The sequence below is a fragment of the Balaenoptera physalus genome (assembly GCF_965194825.1).
Source record: "Balaenoptera physalus genome assembly, chromosome: 7".
In the NCBI taxonomy this organism is placed as follows: Eukaryota; Metazoa; Chordata; class Mammalia; order Artiodactyla; family Balaenopteridae; genus Balaenoptera; species Balaenoptera physalus.
The window spans coordinates 104,749,256-104,769,154 of record NC_138886.1 but is presented as its reverse complement, the minus strand read 5'-3'; positions in this window follow the sequence as shown (position 1 = coordinate 104,769,154).

The window sequence follows — 19,899 nt, the reverse complement described above, 5'->3', positions numbered from 1 at the left end:
TGCTGAAATCCATGGCCTGTCAAGGAATTATGTCCTCATAGGCTCCTGTGCACCAGCTCAAATCGAGGCTTCTTAGTACAGTGATAATAGGTCACCCCTGGAGCCCATTCAATTGAGGTAATGCTTTTTGAGTCTACAGCACAGCCCGGCATGGAGGTCAATAAATATTAGCAATCATTATTACTTATTTTTCTTCGGCATTCTCCAATGTGTCTTACAATTATTATGACAAAGAAGAAAAAAAAGCTTTACAAAACGTAACACTGCTGGGGAATGACGTTGGGGTCTGCTGACCTGAAATCTAGCTCTAGTCCTGGTTCCCAGGCAGATGCTGAATCTCTGTGCACCTAGGAGATGGTCTAATAGCACCTCCACCACTCGGGAGACTGTCAGGAGGATGAATCCAGACAGTAAACACAAAAGCCCTTATACCCCATGAGGCCACACACATGCATGGAATAGGGGTACAAATCCCATCTGGAGCGTGGAATCGGAATTAACCCAAGATGATTAGCTTACCTTCCTCTAGTTCCAATAAAAGTCTCAGGTAATGAGACACGAGAGCATACAGTCACAGCGAGAACTAGAAGAAAGCAGCACTCCAAGCACTGGACAATCCTGGACCTGCGTGGGTCCCTCTAGGCACACTCAGGACATCCTCCGAGTAGAATTCCTTCAACTATGACTCTGCAAACAGGGATTCTGTTATCGCCTCTCTCTAGTGCGCTCAGAACATTGTGAGGAGCTCACCTTGGGATTGGCTGCTAGGAGCCCAGATTGCTTTTTCCTGTTATCACTGATGTCCTGAGCCATCTCCCCTCCATCACTAATGGATGACCATAGGAGCAGGACTCATGGGTCCTGGGCCATTTCTATGCCTGGGTCTCTTCCCCTGGGTCAGGAAACAAGCAACATCAAGAATTTATTCCCCTTGTGGAAATAAATGGCACAATATGGGGAATTATAATGCAGCAATGCATACCCCGATTCTGCCTTAACCAGCTGTGGAGGGCACCCTGGGAGCTCACACTCTGGCCTGACCCTCAGAGCAGGCATACACTGTTCCCCTGTCTTCATTCTCATCTCCATGCCCTGGTCAAACCTAATCTCCATTTCTGCTCCCTACAATTTCTTTTCCCCTGGCCTCTGACCCATTGGGCTGTGCAAATGCCCCTCAGGCTCTTTTCTTCCACTGTCCCTGCAGAGAACACACCTCCTGCCTTCTCTCCATGAGTCTTCTCTACCTGCCTCTCCCTCTGAAACCTCTCTGGAAAAACCTGCAGCATTGCTACTGTGCTCATTCATTCCCTGTGCAGCCATGTGGTGTGGGACCCACTTTGAGGGCTGCAGGGCTGGTGCAAGGAGTGGGGAGTCAGATCTGGGCTGTGAATCCCAACCCACTTGGCAGTTATGTGCCTTGATAGTGGTCTAAAACTCTCATTTGTTGAGAGCTCCTTAAAATTTTGATGAGGTGTTTTTGTCTTCATGTCACCGTGGCTCAGGAAGGGACTCTGTAGTCTTGAAGACCCTAGGAAAGGCATGGCCGAGTTCACACCCGGGCCTCCAGGCCAGAGCCAGTAACAAGTCACTTCTGGACAAATTGGGTGACTTCTGTCTTGGCTCTTCCTGTATGAAGTGTGGCGGCTGCCACTACTTGGAACTGTCATGAAGAGCAAGTGTACATCTCTGCCCACTGGATCCTGGGGTGGTTGGGAAATACATGTTTTGTCTGCTGAAGAACAGGATGTCTCCCTGGCACCCAGAACCCAGCCTGATAGCTAAAATAGGTGCCAACCAATATTTTTTTTTTGACTGATAATATAAGCAGAACCCTAACACAGTACTTGGCAAAAGATGGACATTCCAGAAACTACAGTCATAGGAGGAGGCATTTATATACATGCCTAACCAAGTTGTTCACCATCTCTCTGTGGGCAAAAAATTTTGCCTGCCTTTTCAGTAAACAAAGAACGTTGCCTGCCATTCTGGTAAGCAATGAATTTTGCCCACCATCAAGCCATCAGCCACTGCAGCCACCCCTGACCGTGTACCCTGAGGGGATTCAGGATGGAGATAAACTGGGTACTGGCCCCAGATAGTTAAAATGCATATCAAAGGAATAATTTCTATGAGCCTAGACTCTTGCATCTTCCCATATAGAAAATCACAAAAATCATGAATTTGAGATCTCTGTTTTTAGTGTTTAGCAGCAACCTTTTGATGTTTGACTACATGTTTGTTTGTTTGTTTTTTCAGCAAAAACTCCTATATATCCTGACTCCTTCTTTACCTCTTTGGAATAGTCCCTCAGAGCTATCTGAGAGGCTGCCTACCCGGGCTACAGTCCTCAGTAATGTTCTCGAATAGATCATAATTCTCAACTTTTGGTTGTGCATTTTTTTTTTCTGGTGGACATATCTTCACCTCATTCCCACAGTCTGTGGTCAAGGACCCCCAGAGCCCAGTATGAAGACTGGTTCACACTTGTCACCCACACTTGTCTGTGCTGCTGAGGAAGGTGGTAGCCACACAGAAGGCAAAAGAGGCACACCAACCCTCACCAAAAGACAAAGGGCTTGGTTCTCTTGCTCTGCCTATTGTACAGATGAGGAACCTAGGGCCCTGACTGGTTAAGTTGCCCACAGACATGAGAATTAAATGAATCACAGAATGTTTCCATTGTCTAACCGTAAACACTAAATAAAAGTCTTGATCTTGTTTATTTGGAAGGATTATTTGTCCTTACCCACTGGTCCACAGGGCCACCAAAGAGGCGAAGTCAGTGAGTGCCCCGACACCCCATGGTAGACAGGAAGCCAGGCGCCAGCAGTCCCAGTCTGGAATTTTTCTCTTCCACACTAAGCAATGCCCCCCCCCAAACATCTTGAAAGTGGTAGTACTTGCATCGAAGCAGAAAACAAAGAACATCTGGAGGTTCTTCCTCCTTTCCAAGCACAACACAGGCTGCAATTTCTTTCCTTTTTTTAAAATTTAATAAGAGAAAAAATATCCCCCCTAAATTCCTAGGGGAAATCCATAGACAATTATTCCCATCATATTTTGAGGAAGTCTTGAATCCTTCTCTGGTAGATATTGGATTCTCAGAAGGCAACTGACCTTCTGCAAAAACCATTAGAACAACGTCATCTGAATGAGGTTTCCAGAATGAAATACTGCAGCCCCACCAGGCAGAAAAACAAACTCAGCCATCAGAGCCCACAAACACGGCCTCACCAAGCATGGACACACAAATGTACCACACATGTGCAGCCAAGACTTCTCCGAGCTTTCCAGGAGGGTCCATGGGTCCAGAATGCCACACATTTCCACCCCAGCAGGCCAAGGTAAAGCTCAAAGGGATGTTTCATTTCCTGAATGGGCCACCTCCTTTCTGGTAGGAGAGAAGGTCCACGCTGGGATACATTTCCAGGGCTGCTTCTGCACCACAGGAAGACTTGTTCCTTAATAATGGCATGGGAATGAACTCACATTTGCAGATGATTCGGGATGATTTACTTTATTTACAGTTGTGGGAAATGAGACTTGGAGAAATAAGTAACTTGCCTAAGTCTACCTAACTAATAGTCAGAACCAGAAGAAGAACCCGAGTCCACCTCAGAGCCCATGCCCCCCATCCACAGCCATGTGGAGGCCACTTTAGCACAACTCCCTGTCACAAGCCCACTCTAATCCATCACCTATTTACACAACATCGCAGGGATAGTTTGGAAATTCACATCTGATCTTTCACTCCCTCCCCTAGACCCTTTGGGTGCTTGCTGACTAAATAAATCTCATGTGGCTCACAACTTCCAAGACCAGGTCCACACAAACCCTCTCAGAGCAGGAAGGGGAGGGATGGTCCATATCCCATATGTCTAAATATTTTAAAGCCCTGGTCCCAGACCAGGCCTCCGTCCAAAGGAGACCCCAACCCAGGAACTCATGCACATGCATGTGGACACGTCAGTCTGTACCTCTAATTTCTGTACACACGCATATGTTCAGCCACCCCTCAGGCCTAGGGGTGCACACTGGAGGGGTGGTCAGCCCTCGGGATGTTTGGACAGAGAATTCTGGATGATTAGAGTACCCCACACATGATCTAGAAGGAGGAGTGCAGGTCCCAGGTGGACACATCCTCTTGGCCTGGTGGAGGCCTCTCTGCAGGAAGGAACCCAGCAGAGCAGGACCTGCATGGGCCCTCTAAGGACCAGTGCTGGCCATGGCCCCCTCGTGCTGGGCTGAGGGCCTCACTGTCCAGGCCCATGTCTCCTGTCCAACCATGCCTTCTGCTGTGTGCTACCAGCCTTTATAAGCCACTTACAGTTCTAAAGAGTAACATCTGCTTCATGTCCCCATGAACACATTTGCCATGACCCACCTGCCTAGGATTCCCCTCACCGTTTCACCTGCTGATCCCCCAACCTCCAAAACTCCAGTATGGTTCTTACCATACTGTCTCACAATTATTTTACAGTCTGTCTTCCAGACCAGACGAAGATTCTGTCCAAGCATGAGGCCCAACACAGAGTTGGTGTTTAATCAATATATTGACTCAATGGATGTCTTTGCTTTGCCCACATCCCAGAAAAAATAAAAGATATCAGCTTCTGTTTGAGTCACAGATGCCTAGGAAAGAGAAGGACTAGAGCAATGTGTGCTTAGATTGTCTTCTCCCAAGCAGACCTCAAGCCAAGGGGACCCCAGCTCAATACCATGTTTTTCTAATCTGCGAGAAATATGTGAATTTCATTGAGCATCATACAACAAATAAATATTGGGCACTTAATACATGTCAGACCCTGTCTGGACACTGGAGATACAATGGTGTAGACTATCAAGACAAACACTTGTATCCGGAGCTTACACTTAGTGGGAGCAGACGATAAAACACCAATTACCCGTACCTGTGTGAGCACAATATCACACGTTGACACGTGCAATCCAGGGATCAAATTACAGTTGGGTAGAGTAAGGTTGAGTGGCTGCTTTGTCCTGGGAGACCAGGAAGCGGAGGTGACATCTACACTGAGCCCCAAATGCCGAGCAGGAGACAGTCACGTGCACAAGAGTAAAGGTTCAGAGGTGGAAGGAGGAGCCAGCAGTAAGTGCTGGTGATAAGAGCTCAGCATCTCCAAACAAATCCACCTGTGAGGTCACAGCTTGATGAGAACAAGGGGAGCAGGGAAGAGAGAAGCTTAAGGAAGAGGTCAAGGGCTAGCTTCTGCTGGTATGAAAGTGGGTAAGGAGGTTGTACCTTATTCCACATCTGACCAGAGCTGGTGCAGGCATTGAGTGGAGGAGCCATAGCCAATGAGTTATGTTTCCAAATGATCATCCTAGCTGATACATAGACAATGAACTGTGAGACACCAAAGGTCACTACAAGGTGACTCAGTAGTTCAGGGACTTGTCCAGGATGGTTGAAACGAAGATACCCAGATAGAGAGAGTTGGGTTAGGTTTTAAGAGTCTCCTCAACAGGACTCAGTGATGGATCTTAAGGAAGGGATGAGGTGTCAAAGGTAACATGTGGATGTTTGATTTAAACACCTAGCTAAATAGTTACGAGTCAGTGCAGGCAGGGTCCAGTTCCTGGAAGGCTGGATTGAGAAAAAGACAGGATAACCAGGCCAGAAGTGGAGGCAAAACTGTACTTTCTGAAATCTCATTTGTAATTTTGTCTTTTGGAACTAAAACTCATTTTTCTATTGACATGATAAAAGGTAGTAAGGCCCCAGGCCAACCCATAAATGTCAATTTAATCCACAATGCACTGACCATAGGCCTAATGAGTCCACTGCCAAGGGACCAGTGCTTCCAAGGAAGAACATCCAGAGTTCCAGTGTGGAGTCCTGGGAACATAGTGTTAAAGAAAACCAGAGCCAGACAGATGTGAAAGAAGTGAAAGCAGATTTTATTCAGAAATTACTGCAATAAAAGAAAAGAGGTCTCAGTTTAGAACTGGGCTCAATTCCAGGTACATCATGGACAAATGGGGATTTATAGCCACGGAGCAGGGTGGTGGAAAGTGGATGGAAAATTACTAAGAGGAAGAATCACAGGTAAGGGAAGATTCTGGCTAAGCCAAATTGACAGGAATGCTGATAGCATGCCAGGGTGATCAGATATTACCTGGAGGATGGAGAAGGATGAGGGAATTTGATCAGATATTGAGGGTGATCAGATATTGAGGGTGGGGGTTTCTGTCTAAACTGACTTAGCAGGAGTTTTGCTAAAATTGGACAATGCAAAGGAAGACACAGAGGTTCAAAGCTGAATTCTACTTGGGAAGGGTGTTCAGAGGAGCCTGGCTGAAGTTTAGTCAAGGAGAGTCTTTTTCAATAGCTCACTCCTGTGCAGGGCCCCCCTTCCCTCTGAGGCCTGGATACAGCAGGAGGGTGAGGCTGGGACTCCAGAAGGCTGGTGGAGAGAGGCTGCTGCAAGGACTCTGCAAGAGGAAGTGACTGACTTGGCCAGGAGAATGCAGGTGATGTGCCTGGGCCTAAGGATGGGGTCTGAGGGAAGAAAAGTACACAGGTGATTTTTCTCCTTACCCACTGTAAGATGATGTTCCCCTTTGCAGACATGAAATACTAAAAGGTGAAAATTGTACAGAGATTTTTTTAATGGTGTCAGTGCAAAGTGATCTAATCTTTTGGAGAAAAAAATCGTAACATTTTTCAATATTCACAAAAATGTTATTGCACTGTGATCTAGTAAATTTATAGTTTACTAGAAATCTACACCAAGGAAATACTGTAAAGAAAAGAAAGGTAGCAGTCATTTACTAATTTCTTTTTTGTTTTGTTTTGTTTTTCTCTCTTTCATTTTTTTTAAATAGAGGTATAATTGATATATAACATTCTATTGGTTTTAGGTGTATGACCTAATGATCTGATACGTGTATGCATTGTGAAATGATTACTACAATAAGTCTAGTTACCATTCGCCAACATACAAAGTTAACTTTTAGGATTCACTCTCTTGGCAACTTTCAAGTATGCTCTGCAATATTATTGATTATAGTCAACATGCTGTAAATTACATCACCCGGACTTATTTATTTTATAACTGAGAGTTTGTACCTCTTGACCCCCTTCACCCTTTCCTTCCATTCCCCAAACCCCCTTCCCTCTGGCAACCACCTACTCATTTCTTTATTCAACAAATTTTTATTAAACCAGGCTCTGTTCTATGCTCCAGAGAGATGGCAGAGAACAACAACAATTTCCTGATTCACTGAGATTCTATTCCCATGTAGGATAAACAAATATGTAAATAAATAAGTAACCTGTACACTATGTTAGGTGGTGATAAGATTTTTGGGGAAAGTAAAGAAGGACTTCCTATTCAGTAGGATGGAATAGCCATATCCATCTTCCCTCTTAAAATTAAAAACCCTGGACAAAACACAATAGCAAGCATTGGGAGATTCTGAATGGCGGAAAAAGAAAGTAAACTGTCTAGGGACCACAGGGCTTGAGGTGTGCCATGGCAGCAAGTTCCCTGGGTTTTCTTATTGCAGACTTTATATCCCACACAGAGAACTATAGAAGCCTCCAATCTGGGACTGCCAACAGACACAGACAAGAAAGCGCCAAGAAAAACCTGTTCTTCTGAATCATGCATTTACCATTTAACTAAGCAATTATACTCTTGGGCATTTGTCCCAGAGAAATGAAAACTTACGTTCACACACAAACCTCACACAAATGGTCAGTGCAGCTTTACTGTTAATGGTAAAAAACTAAAAACAATCTAGATGTCTGTCAGTGGGTTAAATAAACTCTAGTACACCCATAAGTTGGGCTCTAAGTCAGTGGTAAAAGGAACAAACTATTGATACAATTAGGATAAATGTCCAAGGAATTATGTTGAAATAAATAGGCAATTCCAAAAGATAACCTACTATATGATTCCATTTATATAACATTCTTGAAATGACAAAATTATAGAAATGGAGAACAGATTAGTGGTTTTCAGGGGTCAGAGATGGGGTTAAATGAGATGGGGAGATGAGTGTGGCTATAAAAATGTGACACAGGGGACTCTTGGGGTGATGGAAATAATTCTGTACCTTGTCTGTGTTAATGTCAATATTCTGGTTGTGACATTGTACTGCAGTTTTGCAAATTTTTACCAGTGGGGGAAACTGGGTAAATGGTATATGGGATTTCTCTATATTATTTCTTACAACTTATTGTGAGTTTACAATTGCCTCAAAACGAAAATTTTAAAAAAGGAAAGGGGGATAGTGAATGTTAGGACAAAGTGGAGACAAAAGGTCTCATGGAGCAAGTGACATTTGAGCAAAACCACGAAGGAGGAGAGGGATCCAACCAGGAAATCATCTGGGGAAGAGCATCCCAAGAAGAGGAAACAAAAGAATAAATTCTTATTTATCAAAAAATAAAGAGGGGATAGCATGGTGGGCTAGGAAGCTCCAAGCTCTCATTCTTCCAAGAAATATTAAAAACACAACTAGGGACTGTCTGAAACAACTTGATACAAGCTCTGGAAAATAGTCAAAGCTTTACACACCATGAAAACACCCAATCAAGAAAAAAACACCCTTTTTCACACTTGCCCCATCCCTTCTCAGCATGGCAGTGGCCTTGGTTTTGAGAAGGTGGAAGCTCAGTTTCCAGTCCCCTTCTACCATCAGAACTGGAGGGAGCAGAGCAGATGTTATTTGCCATCTACTGTGTACAACTGTTCTAACCAGTTTGGGGATACTTGAAGGACTGCTGTCAGGTGCTCATCTGTTTTGCATAACTCAGAATCCAGGCAGAAAAAGTGTCAGGAGTTGCTCATAAAACTACAAGATGGACATACAATAGACTACCTAAGGCATAGAGAAGAAGCTGGGGTGAGACTTGTTTGGAAATTGAAGTATTCAAAAGCAGTCATATGTATGGCAGAATTTAGAAAGCCATTCACATGCACAGGACTTTTCTCAGAAAAGTCCTGAGAAAACCTTAAGCTTTCACCTGGGCTGATCCCTAAGCTAAGCGGTATAGGCATGCAAAGACTGGAAGAGGCGGCTGTTGTTCTCTCTCTCTCTCTCCCTCTGTGTGTGTGTCTTTCTCTCTCTCTCTCTCGCTCTCTGTTTTTTCTTCTTGTTGTTTCTTAGTTTCAATTCCTGTCATTAAAGGAAATCTCTGTCAAACATTAGCTGAGCATGAGCTAAAGGAACAGAGAGTTCAGTGATCACACACATCAAGGAATAGTCTTTGCATAATAGTTTGAAGAACTCTCAAAACAGACTAACATAACTTTCAACAATATAAATATCAAACCTTGGAGAAAGAAGATAATGTGATTTCCAAAGTTACTGCATTCTAACAGTCAAATGGCAAGCTTTGAAAAAAGAAATTACAAGGCATAAAAAGAAACAGGAAAGCACTGCTCATTCTAATGAACAAATTAGGTTGAAAGAAATCATTCCTGAGTAAGCCCAAAACATCAAACTTACTACACAAAGACTTTAAAACAAATGTTTTAAATATGCTCAAAGTGCTAAGGAAAAACACAAACAAAGAACTGAAGGAAATCAGCTGTTATTTGAAAGGAGAAAACGTTAGTTTTCCCTTGATTCATGGAAGAGGCCTTCAGGCCTGACAGTTAAGACACTGCCATCTACTTTGTGACATCTAAATATGATTAAAAAATAACTTTAAAAAGAATGGAAGGGAATCAGGAAAATGATGTATAAACAAAATGAGAAAATCAACAAAAGATGGAAATTATAAAAAAGAACTGAACAGAAATTATGGAGCTAAAAAGTACAGTAACTAAAAAAAAAAAATTAACTAGAGGGGTTCAAAATCAGATTTGAACAAACAGAAGAAAGGTTTAGTGAACATGAAGATAGACAATTAAAATTATCAAGTCTCAGGAACAAATAAATAAGGAAAGAAAGAAAGAAAGAATGAAGAAAACTGATGACGGCACTTATAGGACAATATCAAGCAGACCAAAATACTTATTATGAGATTTCCAGTGCGGGGGGAGACGAAAATGAACAAAAAAATAGACAGAAAAATGACAGAAAACATTAACAAAATGTGATAGTAAGTTCTTACTTATTAATAATTACTTTAAATGTAAACTGATTAAACTCACCAATCAAAAAGCACAGAGTAGCCAAATGGATTAAAAAAAAAAAAATCACAGGATCCAACCATATTTGTCTACAAGAAACTCATCTTACCTTTAAAGACACACATAAGCTGAAAATGAATAGATGGAAACAAGTATTTCATGCAAATAGTAACGCAAAGGAAGGAGGAGTAACCATACTAATAATAGATAAAATAAACTTTAGGTCTAAAAGTGTCATGAGACACAAAGAAGGTCATTACATAATACCAAAAGAGTAAATTCAAGAGGGAGAGATAACATTTATAAATATACACACTCAACATCAGAAGACTTAATAATATAAAGCAAATATTGATATATCTAAAGACAGAAAGATATGGCAATGAAATAATAGTAGGAGACTTCAATACCCCACTTTCAATAAAAGATAAATTATCCAGACAGAAAATCAATAAGGAATCAGTGAACTTGAATCCTATAGACCAAATGAACCTAACAGACATGTACAGAACTTTCCACCCAAGAGCAGAAGAATACACATTATTCTAAAGCACATTCATAACATTCTCCAGTAGAGATCACATGGTAGGCCACAAAACAAGCCTTAACATATTTAAGATCATATCAAGTACATTTTTGACCACAATGTGATTTCTTAATTTATTCGTTCTTTGAGTGCGTTGTTTAATTTCCACATATCTGTGAATTTTCCCATTTTCCTTATGTTTCTGATTTCTACTTTCATTCTATTGAGATCAAAAAAATAGTTGGTATGAATTCAATCTTCAAAAATTTTCCTCAACTTTATAGTGGTATAAATGACAGATTAAAATGTATATAATTAAGGTGTACAATTGATAAACACCTTTGATATATGTTGTCACCACAATGAAGTTTATTAACTTATCCATCACATCACATAGTTACCTTTTCCTGATAAGAATACTTAATCTACCCTCTTACCAAATTTCAAGTATACAATACAGTGGTGTTAACTATTGTCACCATACTGTACATTAGACCTCCAGAACTTATTCATCTTGCATAACTGAAAATTTGTAATCTTTGACCAACATTACCCCACTTCCCTTTCCCCCCAAGACCCTGGAAACCACTATTATAACCTCTGATTTTATGAGTTTGACTGTTTTATTTGACTATAGATTCCACGTATAAGTGGCATCATGCAGTATATTTCTTTCTGTGGCTTGCTAGTTTTCTTAGCATAATGTCTTCTAGATCTATTCTTGTTGGGACAGTTGACATGATTTCCTCCCTTTTAGGCTTAATAATTCATATATATATATACACACACACACACACACACACACACACACACACACACACACACATTTTTTATCCATTCATCCATTGGTCAACATTTAGTTTGTCTCCATATCTTGGCTATTGTGAATAATGCTGCAGTAAACATGTAGGGCAGATATCTCTTGTATCAGGTGATTCTAATTTCCATTCCTTTGGCTATATACCCAGAAATGGGATTTCTGTATCATATGCAATCCTATTTTTAATTTTTTGAGGAACCCCATACTGTTTTCCATAATGGCTGAACCAATTTCCATTCCCACCAATAGTGTATAAAAGTTCCCTTTTCCCCACATTCTCACCAATGCTTGTTAATCTTTCATCTTTTGATAATGACATTTCTAACAGGTGTGAGATGATATCATATTGTGGTTTTGATTTGTATTTCTTTGACGATTAGTGATGTTGAGCATCATTTTATATACATGTTGGCCATTTTCATGTCTTCCTGAAGAAACTGGTTGATATTCTAGTCATTGCTCTTTTTTAAAATTGGGTTATTTGGGTTTTGTTTTTTTTGTTTTTTGTTTTTTTTTGCTTTTGAATTGAAGGAGTTCCTTATATGTTTTGGATATTAACCCCTTATCATATATACAGCTTGCAAATATTTTCTCCCATTCCATAGGTTGCCTTTTCACTCCATTGTTTCCTTTTCTGTGCAAAAGCTTTTTAGTTTGATGTAACCTCACTTGTCTATTTTTACTTTTGTTTCCTGTGTTTTTGATGTCATACCCAAAAAAATCATTGCTCAGGCTAATGTCAAGATTTTTCTCTATGTTCTCTTCTAGTAGTTTTATGGTTTCAAGTTTTATGTTTGTCTTTAATCAATTATGAGTTTATTTTTGTGTATGGTATGAAATAAGGGTCCAATTTCATTCTTCTGCATGTGAATACCCAGTTTTCCCAACACCATTTATTGAAGAGACTATTTGTTCGCCATTCTGTGTTCTTAGTACTCTTTTTGAATATCAGATATTAAAAAAACTAAGAAAATTTTTGAAAAGACAAACAAAATCAACAAACCCTTAGCTGAAATAAGAAAAAAAGAGAAAACACTCAAATAAATATAATTAAAAATGAAAGAGGAGATATTACAATATCCATTATTTCAAGTGGGATATTGAAATCCCTTACTATTATTGTATTGCTGTCTATTTCTCACTTCAGGTCTCTTAATATTTGCTTTATATATTTAAGTACTCTGACACTGGTTGTATATATATTTATAATTGTTATGTCTTCCTGATGAAGTGACCCTTTATTATTATGTAATGACCTTTTTTGTCTCTTGTGACAGTTTTTAACTTGAAGTCTATTTTATCTGATGTAGGTATAGCTATCCATAATTTCTTTGTGTTACCATTTGCATAAAACATCTTTTTCCATTCATTTACTTTCAGCCTCGTGTATCCTTAACTCTAAAATGCATCTCTGATAGATAACATACTGGTTAGATCTTGTTTTTTTTTAAAATCCATTTAGCCACTCTATGTAATTATATTGGGAAATTTAATCCATTTATATTTAAAATAATTATTGGTAAATAAGGACTTACTATTTCCATTTTGTTAATTTTTTTGTCTGTTTTTACACCTCTTTTGTTCCTCTCTTCTTCTCTTGTTTTCTTTTCTTGGCATTTTACATTATTTTACATCCTCCATTCTTCAGTCTTGTCACTTGATCACCACAAGATGACTGTCACAGCTCTAATTATCACAACCTCATACAAACATCTCCAAAGGTTGAAAAAATAAAATTTGGAAAAGGAGCTCTTCTTGCATTCCTTTCCTCTTTCATCAGGGAGGAAAAAATTTCTAGAAATCCTCCAATAAATTTCTCCTTGGATTCCACTTGCCAGAACTGTGTTACATGGACATTTTTTAGCTGTAAAGAAAGCTAACAAAGTTAATATCTGTTATTTTCAGATAAGTTAATATCTGACATTTCCAACGTGAACTATGGGGAGTGTCCAGAAAAGAAAGCAGTTACCCCTACATATCTGTGAGTTCCTAACCCACAGATATAATCAGCCACAGATGAAAAATATTCACTAAAAAGAAGTTCCAGAAAGTTCCTGAAAGCAAAACTTGAATTTGCTGCATGCTGGCAACTATTTACATTGTATTTACAATGATTTACATGGTATTTACATTGTTTTAGGTACTATAAATAATCTAGAGATAATTCGAAGTATATAGAAGGATATATGTAGGTTATACACAAATTGTATGCCATTTTATATAAGGGACTTGAGCATCCTCGGATTTTGGTATCTGTGGGGGGGTTCTAGAAGCAACCCCTCATGGATACAAAGGGACAACTGTAGTAACTGAGTCTAACAGACCAACCCACTATTTGGCAATATTTATTAAGATAGATTTGAGACAGGGGTTTGCAGAATTTTAGGACTTCCCCAAGTTTCCTCATTAGTGTAATAAGTAAAAACTAAGACATTGGTTTCCAGATGATACTTTGAATTTAAGAACCATGGCCAGAAGCATAACCATGTATATAATTATGAGTCTAATATTAGAGTAGAAAAGGGTGGGAAGCAATATGAGCCCCAATTTTCCAGAAGTAGAAAATTTTTTAATTAAAAGAAGACAAATGCTCAAGGGTATATGGAAGCAAAGTTTATAAAATGTAAAATATTAGTAATGGTTTTATGCATTAGACAACATAAAATTTAAAAAATTATGTCTATATGAAATTAGTTTGAAAGTTTTATAATCACTTTGAAACACATCATACTTTCAACACAGTACCTCTATGTTGTTATAGCTGGTATTTTCACCACTTACAATTATGAACTCGTTTTTCCTATCAACACTCATTCACAACTATGCATGTTACTAAACAAATTTAATATCTTTGTAATTGATTAACTATTTGTTTAGTTAACATACATTCTCAGAAAGACCTCCACAGTAACAACTTTGATCTGCAGAGTTGACTTTGTAAATGAGGGTTGGATTCTAAAAACTAAGCATGGTACTAGAAGTCCTAGCCAGAGAAATTAGTCAAGAAAAGAAATAAAAGACATCCAAATCAGAAAGTAAGAAGTAGAACTATCTCTGTTTGCAGATGATAGGATCTTATGTGTAGAAAACTTTAAAGACTGCACAAAAAATCTGTTAGAACTAATAACTGAATTCAGTAAAGTCACAGGATACAAAATTAACATGCAAAGAACAGTTGCAGTTCTGCACATTAACAATGAACTATCAGAAAAGGAAATTTAAAAAAATTTATTGGAGTAGAGTTGATTTACAATGTTGTGTTGCTTTTTGCTGTACAGCAAAGTGAATCAGTTATAAATATACATATATCCACTCTTTTTTAGATTCTTTTCCCATATAGGTCATTACAGCATATTGAGTAAAGTTCCCTGTGCTATACAGTAGGTACATATTAGCTATCTATTTTATATGTAGTAGGGTGTATATGTCAATTCCAATCTTCCAATTTATTCCTTCTTCCCCTCTCCCCCAGATAACCATAAGATTGTTTTCTACATCTGTAACTCTACTTCTGTTTTATAAATAAGTTCATTTGTACCATTTTTTTTAGATTCCACATGTAAGTGATATCACGTGATATTTGTTCTTCTCTGTCTGACTTACTTCATTCAGTATGACAATCTCTAGGTTCATCCATGTCACTGCAAAAAAATATGGAATGCTTCATGAATTTGCATGTCATCCTTGCTCAGGGGTCATGCTAAGCCTCTCTGTATTGTTCCAATTTTAGTATATGTGCAGCCGAAGCGAGCACCAGAAAAAGAAATTAAAGAAACAATCCCATCTATGATAGCATCAAAAAGAATAAAATATCTAGCAGTAAGTGAAAGCTGTGAACGACTTGTATACTGACATCTACATCACTAATGAATGAAGTCAATGAAGACACATACAAATGGAAAGATATCCTGTATTCATTGAATGGAAGAATTAATATTGTTAAAATGTACATACTACCCAAAATAACTTTGAGTCAATGTAATGCCTATCAAAATCACAATGGTATTTTAGCAAAAACAGGAAAGAACATCCTAAGATTCACATTGAACCAAAAAGGACTTCAAATGTTGCAAAAGGAAAGCAAAGCTGGAGGTAATACACTTACTGATTTCAATGTCTTACAAATCTATGACAATTTAAAAGTGTGGTATTGACATAAAGATAGACATATAGACCAATAGAAAAGGATAGAAAGCCCAGAGATAATCCCTCCCCCATTTATGTATGGTCAACTGATCTTTGACAAGGGTGCCAAAAATACAGAATGGGGACAAGGTAGTCTTTTCAACAAATGATGGTGGGAAAACTGGATATCAACTTACAAAATAATGAAATTATACTCTTACTTTACATCATACACAAAAATCAACTCAAAATGGATTAAACACTAAAATGTAAGACCTGAAACTGTAAAACTCTTAGGGAAAACATAAGTGAAAACTTGATGACATTGGTCTTGACAATGATTTCATGCATATGACACCAAAAACACAAGCAACTGAAGAAAAAATGAGCAAGTGGGACTGAAATCTAAAAGCCTCTGTACAGCAAAGGAAATATTTAACAGAGTGGAGAGGCAACAGAGTGTAAACAACCTAAAAAATGGGAGAAATTATTTGGAAACCACAGATCTGATAAGAAGTTAATATCCAAAATGTATAAGGAACTCCTTCAGCTCAACAGCAAAAAATCCCCAAATAACTGAATTCAAAAAGGAACAAAGGACTTGAATATCAGTTTCTTCAAGGAGACATATAATAGCTAACAGGTATACAAAATGATTGCTCAACATCACTAATCATCAGGGAAATGGAAATTAAAATCACAATTAGATATTACCTCACACTATTAATATGTTAGTATGGCTATTATTTTTATTTTAAAAAAGTGTTGGCAAGGATGTGAAGAAATTGAAACTCTTGTACATGGTTAGTGGGAAATGGTATGTACAGCTGCTATGGAAAACAGCATTGAGGTTGCTCAAAAAATTAAAAATAGAAATACCATATAAACCAGCACTCCTACTTCTGGGTTTTTATCCAAAAGAACTTATATCAGGATCTCAAAGAGGTATTTGAACTCCCATGTTTATTGTAACATTACTCACAATAGCCAAAATGTGGAAACAACCTAAATTTCCATTAATGGATGAGTTGATATAGAAGATGTGGTATATATATAGTGAAATATTATTCAACTTTTAAAAAGGAGGAAATGCAACAACATAGATGAACCTTGAGAACAATATGATAAGTTAAATAAGTCAATCACAGAATGACAAATACTGCATGATACCGCTTATATGAGGTGTATAAAATAGTTAAACACACAGAAGCAGAGAGTAGAATAATGGCTGCCAGGGATTGGGGGTAGGGAAATATTGGGAATTGTTATTCAATGGATATAAAGTTTCAGTTAGTTGATATGATAAGTTTGGAGAGCTGCCACATAGCATTGTGCTTAAAGTTAACATTAGTATATGTTAATTTGTTAAGAGGGTAGATCTCATGTCAAGTGAACACTTGATATTCATAGAAGAAGAAGAAGAAGAAGAAGAAGGAGAAGAAGAAGAAGAAGAAGAAGAAGAAGTAGAAGAAGAAGGAAAAGGAGGAGGGGGAGGGAGGAGGGGAGGGGAAGGGGGAGGGAAGAAAGGGAGGAGGGGGGAGGGGAGGAGGGGAGGGGGAGGGAGAGGGGAAGGAGAAGAGGCTGAGCAAATTCCAACATAATAAATCCAAAGAAACTGATACCAAGATAAATTCTAGTCTAACCTCTGAAAATTAAAGCAAAGAAAAAAAAAGTTGAAACCAGTGAAAGAGAATGACATATTGCCTATAGGGGAAAAACCATTTGAATGACAGATAATTTCTCATCAGAAACCATGGAGACCACAGAGAAATAGCTCAACATTTTCAGGTCCAGGCGGCAGTGGGGGGTGAGAGGTGGAATGCTGCCAACCCAGAATTTTATACCTAGAAAAATACTTTTTTTAAGAATGGAGGAGAAATCAAGACATTCCCAGATGAAGAAAAAGTAAGCAACTGTGTTGCCAGCCAACATAACCTAAAAGAATGCTAAAGAAGGTTCTTTCAACAGAAAGGAAATAATAAAATAAGGAATCTTGAAGCATTAGAAAGACAGATCAATGAAAAAAGTCAAAAATATGGGTAAATACCACAAACTTTCCTCCTCCTCTTAAGTTTTCTAAATTATGTTGGATGGCTGGAGTAAAAACTATAACACTCTGATATTGTTCTCAATACACATGGAGGAAATTTTTAGGACAAGTGTATTCTAAATAGGGAAATACTAAAAAGGTGTAAAAGAAAAGAAGGTTTTTATCCTTCACTTGAACTAGTAAAATTTTGAAGACATCAGACTATGAAAACTTGTGTATGTATAATTAAATACCTAAAGCTACCACACAAAAAGCTATACAAAGAGATACACTCAAAAGAAACATGGTAGTTACATCAAAATGAAGGTCTAAAAATATTCAAGTAACCCACAGGAAGGCAGAAAAATGAAAAGAAAGAAATGAAAATGAGAGAACAAACAATACAAAAAATAATAGCTAACTTAAGCCCAAACATATTGATAATTACATTAAATGTAAGTGCTCTAAATACATAAATTAAAGGTGGAGATTGGTAGAGTATATAAAATTCATGACACCCAAAATATGCTGTCTATAAGAAAATCACTTCAAATATATTGATATGGATAGGTTGAAAGTAAAATGATGGAAAATATATGCCATACTGCATGGAAACATATCAAAAGAAGGGAAGAATGGCTGTAATAATATCAGATGAAGGAAACCTCAGCACAAAGAAAATTACCAGAGACAAACATTACATAATGTTAAAAGGGTCAACTTACCAAAAAGACATAGCAATCCTAAATATGTATGCATCAAATAAGAGAGTTTCAAAATCTGTGAAGAAAAACTCGTAGAAATAAAGGAGGAACAGACAAATCCACACTTACAATTGGACTTCAACACTTCTCTCTCAAAATCTGTAGGACAACTAGGAAAATAGTTGGCAAGTATATAGAAGAACTCGATAACATCATCAACTAAAGGCTCTAATCAACATTTTAATCATTTTTCAGCGAACAGTGCATTGGCATTAAGTTGTTGGCATTCACATTGTTGTGAAAACATCCATCTCCAGAGCTTTTTCATCATCCCATCCTGAAACTCTTGTATCCATTAAGTAAAAACTCCCCACTCCCCCTTACTTGCTGTCTCCAAAAAAAAGAAACTCCATATACATTACCAGTCACTACTCATTTTTCCTCAACTTTCCAGTCCTAGGCTTTCTGTCTCTATAGAAATGCCTATTCTGGATATTTTATGTAAGTGGAATCATACACTACAGAGCCTTTTGTGACTGATTTCTTTCACTTAAAATAATGTTTTCACCTATGTTGCATCAGGTATCAATATTTTATTCATATTCTGATTATTTATTGAAAATGTGTAAAAATATAATTAATATTTGAATATTGATCTTGTATCCTGACACCTTGATGAACTCATTTATTGGTTCTAATGTTGTTTAATGGATTTCTTAAAGTTTTCTACATACAAGATCATGTCATCTGCAAATATAGTTTCCAATCTGGATACTTTATTGATTTTTCTTGCCTAAATGTCCTGGTTAGAAACTCCAGGAAAATGTTAAATAGAATGGTTTGGAACAGAAATCCTTGTCTTGTTCCTGATATTACAGGGAAAGTATTCAGTCTTTTACCATTAAGTATGATGTTAGCTGTGTGATTTTCAATGATACCTTTTAACAGATTGAGGAAGTTACCTTTTATTCCTAATATGTTGAGAGTTTTCATCATGTTGAGTATTGGATTTGTCAAATTATTTTCTGCATCTATTGAGATGATCCTATGGGGATTTTGTTTGTTTGTTTATTATATTAATATGGTATGTTACATTAGTTGATTTTTTAATGTTAAACCAACTTTACATTCCTGGGATAAATTCCAATTGGCCGTAGTGCATAAGCCTTTTATATATTGCTAGATTTAATTTGCTAATATTGTCTTGAAGATTTTTGCATGTATATTCATGAGGAATACTAGCCTGTAGTTTTCTTTTCTGATGATGTCTTTGTCAGGTTTTGGTATCAGGGTAATATGGCTTCATAGAATTAGCTCCCTCCATCTCTGTTTTCCAAAAGAATTTGTGAAAAGTTGATATTCTTCTTTAAATCCTTGGTAGAATTCACCGGTGAAGCTATCTGGGCCTGGGCTTTTCTTTGTGAGAAGTTTTTAGATTATTAACCCAAATCTTTACTTCTTATACGTCTCTTTAGATTGTATATTTCTTCTTGAGTCAGTTTCTATAATTCGTGTCATCCTCGGAATTTGCCCACTTATTTTAGTCTAAGTTATCTAATTTGTGGGCATACAGTTGCTCATCACAT